This window comes from Saccostrea cucullata, unplaced genomic scaffold (assembly GCF_032062105.1).
Source record: "Saccostrea cucullata isolate Sc308-1 unplaced genomic scaffold, CSIRO_AGI_Scuc_v1 ctg10599, whole genome shotgun sequence".
NCBI classification, from domain to species: Eukaryota; Metazoa; Mollusca; class Bivalvia; order Ostreida; family Ostreidae; genus Saccostrea; species Saccostrea cuccullata.
The window spans coordinates 1-9,839 of NW_026927424.1; the positions used below are offsets into that span (position 1 = coordinate 1).

Sequence of the window (9,839 nt, forward strand, 5' to 3'; positions counted from 1 at the left end):
TTGAAAATTTCCAACATCCATGATTTTTTAAAAATAATTGAAGTTTGCCATTTTTATGCCTACAATTCTATTTTTAGAGGCAAAATGTCACCTTCATTTTCACACATTTCCACAACTGAGAAAAAAAAATTTTTTGGTACAAAACTCAAGTCAAATGATAAAATAACAAGATGCAATGAGAATTTTTCAACAAAAAACTTTTATTTCTTAATTAACAAATTAATTATTATGATCCGCTGGTCTGGTCGACAGGCTTTTCTGACATTTACTTGGTTGTTTTGCTCAGTGTCTGAAAATAAAAATATTTTTTTTTATTTAGATGCTATTATAAGTTAATTAATACACAGGAAAGACTCAGCAAGACTTAAAAAAATTGTTACCTTCCAAAATTAACAGGGAACAGTATTAATGTTGTCTGTAGTACCATTCGGGTTCCATGAAAAATCTTTTCCAAGTACCTACTAGTATGTCTGAAATAAAGCACAAGACATCATAAGCTATATAAACCTTTAAAATAACTGATTTAATGACTTTAATGAGTTAAAAAATTTAATCATTATAATTATATATACATAGTGATACATACATACATTATATATATATTATATGAATACATGTATATGAGTTCTGCTTTAGTGAAATTAAAATGGTCAATTGCTCTTTCTTTAAGTGATCAAGTGTAAATGCAGTTATTAATTATTATATAACAACTTAAAACACCTACCATTAATCACGCATCATTTAATTTACTCATCGTCTGACGGCTCATGAATTTAACATATGACTGCATAATGCAGTATAACATGATTTCGAATTTTCTCTGTTGTCATTTTTGTAAAACCATGTAATATTCATTTAAGCCACTCTATACTATTACAGTTTTAATAGCATGAAAAACAAGTTCAGATATACTTCAATTTACACAGATAAGAAATATTTTGGAAGTTAATTAAGGCTGAAATGATTGCGAAAATGATGCTTGCAATGGGAGCCGCCATTGCTGAACGAAAACGAGGCCATGAACAGTCCACTTAATTTTTCGTTAAAATACAGATATTGTCTTGCGTTTACTCTCTGTTTTTTATTATATATAGCAACAAGAAGCATTAAATGTTTAAAATATTATAGTCAGATGGGTGCCTTCACATTATGAGAGTTTAAACACACTTACCGTTCACTTTCTCCCTCTGGTTTTTTCCTTGTAACATGTGCTTTACGGTCTTTCTAGCTAAAGGCATGTAGCGGGAACATTTCTTAAAATAGTTCCATAGTTATTCGGAACACTTCGTTCATATTCATTTAGAAATAAGCCGTAAAAGACAACCACCCTCGATGTCAAAAATGTGCATGACGTCAGAGACACATAAAAATAGAGAAACTCGAGTTACGTCCCTTTGCGTTAGCAAGCCTACTGAGTAAGCTGTTTACACCGGAAGTGTATAATGCCCTTATAGTACAATGTCCTGACTGATTATAATAAATAGTTTTTTGTCAATTTTGGTGCATACACAACATCATTTTTATCGGAAATAATAATTCAAAATATTGTTATCTTCATTGAGAATCGTAGCAAAATGCACAATGAAATATATAAACTTTTTATTGGACATAATAAAAACGACAGGGGTATAATGTCCTGCTTTAGGATATAATGACCTGATTAAAAAAATCTAATAAACACAAGTTTGCATGATTTTTATATTCTAGTTTAATTCTATATCTTTTAACATGTTTAAGGATAATAATTATATAATTTAAAAAAAAATCATTAATAAAATTTTTTCAAGACGTACATTTTTATCCATATTTTCTTTCTGAGCATTTTTATTCCAATGCCCATAACATGTACAGGCCCTTAGAGACATCAAATGTGATTTTTTTTTTTTAAAAAGAATGCTGTAAAATGATAATAATTAAGAAAAAATGTGGAAAATATAATTGTCACTTAATGAATTATACTGTCATATAAGTAATGTGGTAGCTTTTTAAATTAAAAGATGCTTCAGTCCAAGTTTCTTTAATATAAACAACATGTAAACAATATATGTTTGATATTCAATTACTTGCTCTTTAGCAGTAGATAATAAGTGCATTTTGAGTAAAATTGAGATAGGATATTATTGTATTAAGTAATGCTTATATATTATAGGACAAGTGAAATATATGATGAATTGATAACTATAGACTATACACTGTATGTTCTCTCTCAAGTAAAAGGTGGGGGGGGGGGTAAAATCCGATCTCACTTTTTGCTTTAAAAAATGAAAAGAAAACAACACCAGAAATAGGTTGCTGAGCTCGACAAGAAGAAGGAGGTGGTTGTTGAGGTGTTTGGTACAACCCGATCTTAGGTTTGGCTTTAAAAACAAAAAGTTGCAGATCTCAAGAAGAAAGGGGGGGGGGGGGTACAATCCGATCTCACTATTGGCTCAAAAAAACTTAAACATACAAACTACATTTCCATTTTCCCCAATTAAAGTGGACTGGATTTAGTTCAGTTAAAACTTAGTAAAAATCATTTCATGTTGACATGAACAGCTGATGAAATACAAAACACATTCGATTAATATACCTCACATTTGATGAATTTTAAATCATTGTGAAATGAATAGCATAAATTGTGTACTATTTCAAGAAAGAAAATCACATAAATAACTGTCTTTTCATTTCAACTGAGTACCCGATAGGCCTATGCAGCAATCGTTACTGCCCCCTCCCCCCTTCAATAATTAATACTTTGATGCAAGTTTCCTCGCACCATATTTTATCCAAGAAGTAGATAACATACCGTTTTCCAGCATAAAAATCATCCTTATCAAAAGAATCTAGGATTCTGTGCCCAGGTTTTCCTCTGTGTCTTCTTTTCCACATGTTTATTGTATCCCGCTTCAAAACAATTGGACTTCCGCTTTTTTTACACACGCGCATGCGTAATCTAGAAGTGTGTAACGTCAGAGATGTGTAAGTGAAGATGGCAACTTCAATCAACACGATATCTGTGTAATCATGTGTCCGATAAAACCCCGTAACTGGGACACGTTATTTTTTTGATATTTTTAGGATTTAGACATGTCAATTTTTCGTTTTCAACGAAAAAAAAGATTGGGGACTTAAATCAAGTCCCCAATGTTTTTTATGTCCCCATTTTACGACTTGCGTATCTGTAGCAGGTCCCCAGTATGGGGGAGCCACACACGCCCTCACACACACACACACACACACAATTTTAAGTTAAAACGTATCTACATGTACAAGTAACTTTATAATAATTTTCGTTGCCCTTGAAGATTGTTATCCGTCCAATAATTAATAAACTATTTTAACAAGTCATGAAATATTCAATAAGTTGTCGGAAATAGAACTGAGAAGACGTCTCTGTCTTTTTTCCTGGCCGTAGCCAGCAACACTGCCTTACATACAGAGTTTATTCACTAAAGCTAGCTCAGTTCCTTTTAAAATGAACATTGCTAGTTTTTAAACACAGCAATCTATAAGATTTGATACTTGTCATTATTTTCAAATTGGGTTCTCCATAATTATATTTTTGATGTGGGGGAACATTTTTTCAAAAATTAAAATATTAATATGTTTTGTGAAAACCGTGTTATCTGATGCCTCATCATCATGTAAAATTGGTATTTTCATCTAAATCTTAAAAAAAAACTTGAAAATATGATATTTCTCATTTTGGAAACAATCTTCTTTAAACAACCAATGTGATTTGGCATTAGCTACATTTTGTCTAAACTGCATTTTTAAATCTAAAAATAATGCAAAAGAAGAAGTAGAAAGTGAATTTTATAGCTAGCTTTAAAGTAGAAATATTCACATCCAGTATCATTTTATCGTTGTTACTTATGGAACACCAAATAAACATACATGTTTATTCAAATATTTGAACCTATCTTCAAATAATTATACCTATCCTCAAATAATTGTATTTATCTTCAAGGATTTAAAGATAAGTACATTTGAATGAAAGATAGGTACATGTACAATTAAATTGAAGATATGTCTAAATGAATTAAAGATAGGTGTAAAAATAATACCTATCTCTAAATAATTAAACCTAGGTAAACAAATTACATCTTTCTTTGATAGAATTATACATATATTTAATTCAATTGAAGATATGTACAATTAAATTCTACCTATCTTCAACTCTTTTGAAGATAGGTTTAATTAAATTAAAGATAGGTACAATAAATTTGAAGATAGTTCCAAATGAAACATACCCACAAAACAATTGAAGATAGGTTCAATTTAATTGCACCTGTCTTTAAATAAATTGTATAGCTATCCTTGATTCATGACATTTGTATCTATCTTCAAATCAAGTATACATATCTTCAAAACAATATTAACCCTATCTTCGAAACAAACATACCTATATTCAATGCATTATCTAAGTATGAAAGAATCAAACCTAATGATTTTACTAATTTATTTCTTGTTTGTTGTCTTTGTTACAGAAGCTGATTCCACGCCATGGTTCTTATTGTTTAACAACAACGACCACCATTGCAGTTGGCTTGTTGTTGAATGATGGCAGTAATTTAATCTCTCTCTCTCGCTCTCTCTCTCTTTCTCTCTCTCCCTCTCTCTCTCTCTCTTTCTCTCTCTGTTACATTATGAAATTACGTGATTGTACATGATAAATGAATTACCTGAAATTTAATAAAAAAATTTATTTCAGATAACGACGCCAGCAGCATTCTGAAACATTTTATCAACGCTGTTTTCGCCATTTTGAATGTTCTTCTGACTCGGAAACTCGCTGAATATGCTTAAAACATTTGCAGGTTATTACCCAACAAAACTTGGACACGACGATGTGTCCAAAAAAGTGTCCAAAAAAGTTGCTTTCACGGACGCACCGTGTTTTGTTGTTTCAGTTTTACATTCGGAACTCTAAATTCTTGGGTGTTCCGAAAATCAACTTCCGTTGATCCTGATCATAACAACGTTTGTTTTCATGGAAAAAAATATGGCGACTAAGAAACACTTAATGTCAACAAGATTTTCTGATTGACAAGAGAAAAGGTAAGTTTATTCGATTAATATTCATCCATTGCTGGGTTCTTGTTTAAGGAAAATAGATTTTAATGTAATTTTGAAAACAATTGTGCACAAAATTAAAATAGATATATCGGAACAATTAATCCTAAGATGCACTTGTTTGTATTTTGAATTTTCTCTGTCTTTTTAACTCTCTTGAGGGCGAGACATATTAATAAACGATCGTATATTGTTAGATAAACTTTAATAAATCGAAAGTGTTTATTATTTAATTTTATATCATAACCAACTAAGTATGTTCTGACAATGTATATTGGAAAGGGAAATGAAAATTTTAACAATCGTGTGTTCATAAATCAGCTGTAAATTATCGGTTCATATAGACAGTATTACAATTGCAAAGTGAGCTGAGATGATGATAAATGGCATAATTGACAACAACTAAATAATTGTATGTAAGTTTATCTCATCTGATATGTAACTTAAGAGATTCATTGTATTACTGATAAACTTTCAGTCAAAACAGTGCTTCTTTTTGTCTTTGATTTTGACTGAGTGTCTGCTTTATTTTGATTTTTTTTTAATTATTGCTTTTTTCATTTGTTTTAATTAATTTAAAACAATACTGAAATTGATATAGGGCTACTATAACTATTTCACATGATGGGTGTGTAATCAGCATCGCGCTACACCCGGGGCTTCCATTTTTGAGGATGGGGCTAGTGGTTTTCTGCACTGAGGAATCCCCTTAGGCTATTAGGAATTTTAAAATACACATGTAATACATGAAAAACACCACCGGTATTTTCACCCTTTTTTGCTATTAAATTATTCCCTAATATGGAAATATTCCAGACAGCATGCTCATATTATCCATAAATCTCCACAACTGCATCCATTTTGCAGTACTACAAGACAAGGACTAGGTAGTAGGTACAAGACTGATTTACTTAAAAACGATCTTTTATTTCCTAATTTGAATTCCCCCTTTCCTTTGTTAAATATAGCAATATTTGCTTGTACATATATGCCTCACAGATATCTCATTATTAAATTATATACATTCACTCAATCAGCTCAATGATAAGTGTCATGCAATTATGTAGCGTTTTTTTAACTGATCAAAAATATATTTTTAAAAAATACAAAATTAAGTAAAGAAATATAGTTAATACATTTAAATTAAAGCATTTCATACAATTCGGAGCACGGAGAACACCTCGTTTTATCTAATAATACGATTTTATCTTCTCTGTAATGTGTTATTTAAACCTTTTGTATTTTCTTCCAATTCGGAGAAAATTCCGAGAATCCAAATTAAATTTATATTTTTATAACGCAATTGACTTAGATTTTGTAATTTACGAAAATTTCTATCTTTATCATGTTTATATAATGTAATGATACAAATAATAAGTTCTTATAATTTTAGTCTAATAATTTTCATTGTATATACGCCATATATGGCTTTAAATGATTCAAGATGAAAACAAAATGATTTTTGCTTCGTTTTAATTAGACGAACTAGTGAATGACCAGAAAAGGAATATGTAAAATCTTTTTTTCATTTTTTAAGTCATTAATTTATGTATGATTAAATTTTACTAGCGAAATTAAATTAAACTTTAATTTTAAAAAGAATCATCTGTAGTTAATACCCTGACTTTTTTCATGATGTTTTTTTTTTCAATGTTACTTTTTAATTTTTGCCTCTATATTTGGGCTTGTCACTTTTTACTCGGGGATAGTAACTTTATTGCCACCAAATTGTGGATTAGTACTTGATTTCATTTATTGCACAGCGATGACTATGATTTAATAGCACAAAAAGCTAACTGGAGATAATGATTCCTTTTTTCCATTGATATTACATAAATATTTTCCTAAGTATTATGTTACAATAAATTGGTTTAGATTTTTTTTAATAAAAGTAATCAATAATTGCAATGGAAATTAAAACCATATTAATTATGTTCATTGAGGATTTTCAATATGTAACAGGTCAAACAGGAACTTCAGTTGTGAACATTGCAGAGAACACACCCATCAGAAGATGACCCTCAGAAATAGGACAATTGTAAGTAATCAGTAAAATGAACAGGAATACTTCATGCCAACCACAAGATTTTTAGAGACATTTTCGCTTCTTAAATTAGAAGAGATAAAATGAAAAACTTGTACATACTACATGACTACTAGGCAACCAACCTTTAACTGCAGGAAAGCTTTTGGTATGTGCAATGCAGCTACATAAAACCTCTTTAGTATTCATGTTAAGTTTGAGAAAGTACCTTAGTATTTTTTCTAGTGTTTGCCAACATTTTCATGCACACTAGCTGTTTGCTTGTTTGTACTATTATTTTATTTTACATTCTTCAGATGCCCTTTACCTTTGCCAGTTTAGAATCATTTGTTTTTAGGGCATCTGAGGGTTGGTTCCAGAACTTGATTAATTGTAAATTAAATACTGGGGTACTATACGGTCATAGGTTATGTTAATACATGTATAACATTTTGTTCTGATAGAGGTGGCATACAGGAAAAGAAACAATACTAGACATCACTTCAAAGGAATAAAATAGCTTCATCTTGTAGGTGTATTTTGTTTAAGGATCACTACTTCATGTCTGATGTGCTGAAAGTTATTCATAATCTGTTTGACTGTAATTTTTCATATTTTCAACTTCTATCCAGCATAGTCAATTTTAATTAAATTTTGTGCAAAGCATACCCCAGGAAGGGGGGATTGAGTGTCAAGTGTGTCTCTGTCCCTGTCAATATAATATCAAAGCAGTTAGTAAGGTTAGGGTAAATTTTAAATCCTCTTTAGCAGAACCATTGGGCTAAAAACAATACTTATGTGAAAGCTTAATCATTAAGTGTAGAGATGTTTTTGAAGATTATGTAACCCTAATGTACTGATAGTGTTACATTAGAAGTCTAAAATTTGCAAGGAATAGGTGTAAAATCTTTTTAAAATCTCCTTCTTAACAATCAGAAACTAACATACTGTCTAATTAATATGCAACATCGTTTTGTGTGTTGAATGATGATTCCATTTTGATAAAATTATGGCGGATGGGGGGTAGGATGAAGATGCAGTTAGACATAGAAGAAGAAAAAAGAGTTGATAGAATTAAGTTTTTCTTCCATTTTATTTATCAATACATATTTCTGAATAAGAAATATACTTCTACTTCTTGGTTGGGTTTGATCAACATAAAGGGTGATCTTGCTCTAGTCAAGAAAAACATGTTTTATACGGCAAAGAAATGCCTTTATCTAATTGCAGAATGAATAAAATGGACAGAGGCAGAACTGAAGGAGATGCATGAAATGAGGAATATTTCAAAGATTGCCTGAGCATAACCACTGCTACTGGATAAACATATGGCAATATAAAAGAGCAGGGTCAGTGGATGTATCATACAGTATAGGCCATGTGAGACCCTGAAGAAGAAAGTATTGAACAGAAACAAAAATAAAACCATTTTGACATTTATTGAAATATAGGATCAAAGTCTTACATGTAAAATTTGGGCATGTAATGACTTTTCTCTAGCTCTAAGACTTATAACAGTGATGATTTGATTTAATATCTTTATCCCAATTTGTCGAAAAGATTTGGAGACAGTGCATCAATTATTTTAAAGTTTTGATAAAACGAATTCATTCATTGTACTTGTAACTGAGTTTTCTGGTGCGACACTGTTTTATCGGCTTCAAAACTAAGTTTGTGATTTCCAAACCAGATTAATGAGATCATGAAATACCTTTTAACATCGGTGACTATTTAATCCATTTTTTTCATCTCAGAAGTATTTTTATTATCGCATCGAAAATATGCATTGTACATGTATCTGTAATAAACAGGATTATAGAAATTTTCCATATAATTCAACACAATCTTAGCAACTGAAGGCAAATATTTTATCAAGGGTGTGATCTATTTATCAATATGGTTTTCAGCATCTTGCTCTACCTGTAATGACTTGCTCCAAGTTCCAATATTTAAATTTAAATTTTGCAAACATGGTTATAAAATTCTTTAAAAGCCAAATAGTTTAGGCACAAAATGCTTATATATTTCCTATCATTTGTAAAGTGTACACTGAATGAGATGTGGAATGTTAGAATTAAAGTATTAAATATGTTTTGGACTTATGTATGCTTATGCAGATAAATTTGAATTCAACTAGGGAAGGTAAATGTCATACTTATTGGGTTTGCAATCTAATGCAAGAGTATAAATATTCAAGACAAATTTGACAATTTTAATGAAGGGCATAAGGTAACCCAAGAAGAATTGGACAGGTAAACATCACCTGTTAGGTTTTACTCTAATGTTGGGATGTAATATCCAAGAAGAGTTGAACCAATGTCCAACACCTATTGGGTTTTCTTTCTTATGAAAAAAAAATTTGAGTAACCCAAGAAGAATGTCCAATACCTTTTAGTTTATATACTATTGAAGGGATGAAGATATCCAAGAGAAATGGGACAGGTGTCCATTACATGTTGGGTAGTATTCTGAGGAGGGGATTCTCAAAAAACCCAAGAATTAGACAAGTGTCCATTGCCTGTTGGGTGGAATGTAGATATCCAAGAAGAGTTGGACGGATGTCCATCACCTGTTGGGTGGTATTCTGATGAAACAATTCAAGAAACCCAAGAACAATTGGACAAGTGTCCATTACCTGTTGGGTGGGATGTAGATGTCCAAGAGGAGTTAGACAGGTGTCCATTACCTGTTGGGTTGTATTTTAATGATGCAATTCAAGAAACCCAATAATTAGACAAGTGTCCATTGCCTGTTGGGT

At 30.8% G+C, this 9,839-nt stretch overlaps 2 long non-coding RNA genes across 2 annotated transcripts; one reads left to right on the forward strand and one right to left on the reverse strand.

Annotated features, from left to right (window-relative positions):
- Window positions 1-176: 176 nt before the first annotated feature.
- Window positions 177-1,416, reverse strand: LOC134274449 (uncharacterized). Its single transcript, XR_009993616.1, has 3 exons — window positions 1,172-1,416; window positions 381-470; window positions 177-289 (listed from the first exon to the last, which is right to left on the reverse strand). It is a non-coding gene; the product is annotated as an uncharacterized LOC134274449 (long non-coding RNA).
- Window positions 1,417-4,947: 3,531 nt separating this feature from the next.
- Window positions 4,948-8,431, forward strand: LOC134274450 (uncharacterized). Its single transcript, XR_009993617.1, has 3 exons — window positions 4,948-5,043; window positions 7,021-7,096; window positions 8,312-8,431. It is a non-coding gene; the product is annotated as an uncharacterized LOC134274450 (long non-coding RNA).
- Window positions 8,432-9,839: the final 1,408 nt, after the last annotated feature.